This window comes from Triticum dicoccoides, chromosome 5A (genome assembly GCF_002162155.2).
Source record: "Triticum dicoccoides isolate Atlit2015 ecotype Zavitan chromosome 5A, WEW_v2.0, whole genome shotgun sequence".
NCBI lineage: Eukaryota > Viridiplantae > Streptophyta > Magnoliopsida > Poales > Poaceae > Triticum > Triticum dicoccoides.
In genome coordinates this window covers 399976418-399977784 of record NC_041388.1, presented here as the reverse complement: position 1 = coordinate 399977784, position 1367 = coordinate 399976418, and positions in this window count along the sequence as shown.

Here is a 1367-nt window from a genome sequence, read left to right as displayed (position 1 = left end):
AAACGTGAGTGTAGAATAGTTTATTCTACATCCCTTAGTAATGCTATATACAAAATGTAGTAAAACGATGTATAAAATATAGTAATTAGAAAAATATAATTTTTACTACATAAGTTTGTAATTTACTTCATTTTTACAAAAATTACTATATTTTACATACTGTGTTACTATAGTTTACATAATATTTCATCACGCAGGGTGCAGAATAAGTTATTCTTCACCCGAGGTAATCTTATGATCGCTTCCTAAATAAATTATGTTTAGAATATAAATAGTTAGATGCACATTGATTTATTATGTAAAATTTGGTATAAAAAAGCAAAAATATAGGTTATAAGACCAGAAAAATCACATTTTATATATGTTTTACACTATATTTTTACATTCATAATTTTACATAACATAAAATATTTTTTACAGCCAGTATATATTTTCTTACGTTCTCTTTTTATGTATGAAATAAGACAAAATTTACGAAACGTAAAATTACGGTGCCTTGATGTCAAAATAGAGAGGGAGTGAAGAATAACTATTCCTCACCCAGGGTGGCGAATAGCACACCCTAGGTGAGAAATAGTTATTCCTCACCCCACCCAAATGTGCAACAACCAGTCCACCACAACGAACGTGAGACAAAAATAGTTGTGAGGTAAAATTACGTCCGGAGTGGAGGAACGAGTGCCGCATCAAAACCATAGTAAGAAAAAGGTCTTGTAACATAAATTTACAACACACATGCGAGGTAGTTATGGCGTAGTGGCAATAAACCAACGGGATGACAGACATAAGAAAAGACTGGCGTAATTTTACGGCAATAAAATAAGTCACCTACGTGACCCTTAAAAAAAGGTCACGTACGTCTACAGCTAAGAAGCGTGCCTTCTGGGACTTTGGAGGCGACAGCTCTTGCGTTCCCAATGTAAATAGAAGGAAAACCTTTTTAGGGATAAATGTAAGGAACACTAGGAGCCATGTATAGCTGCTGAAACTCCAGCGAGCACCGCTACAATGTTACTCCTTCGGTTCGTATGAAATTGATACTGCAGAGCAGCATATAAATACGTTTATGTTACTATGTTGATGTAGGGGAGCATTACTCTGCTTCACACTTTGTTTCACGCGGTATTCGCACTTCAAAGACCCTAGCACTGAGACACTTATGATGCTCAGATGTCCATATCTTAGTTTTTTGTCAACTATGGCAATTGGAGTTTCTCATATCCACGTATAATGTTGATTCAATTCAATTTTCCCAAGCTAAACTATCATATATTTCTATTAGATTCTATGCCCATTTACATTATTGGACCCTACAATATTTTTTTAGGGGAGAGGACATGAGCTGACCTTTTAATACTTAGAGAGAG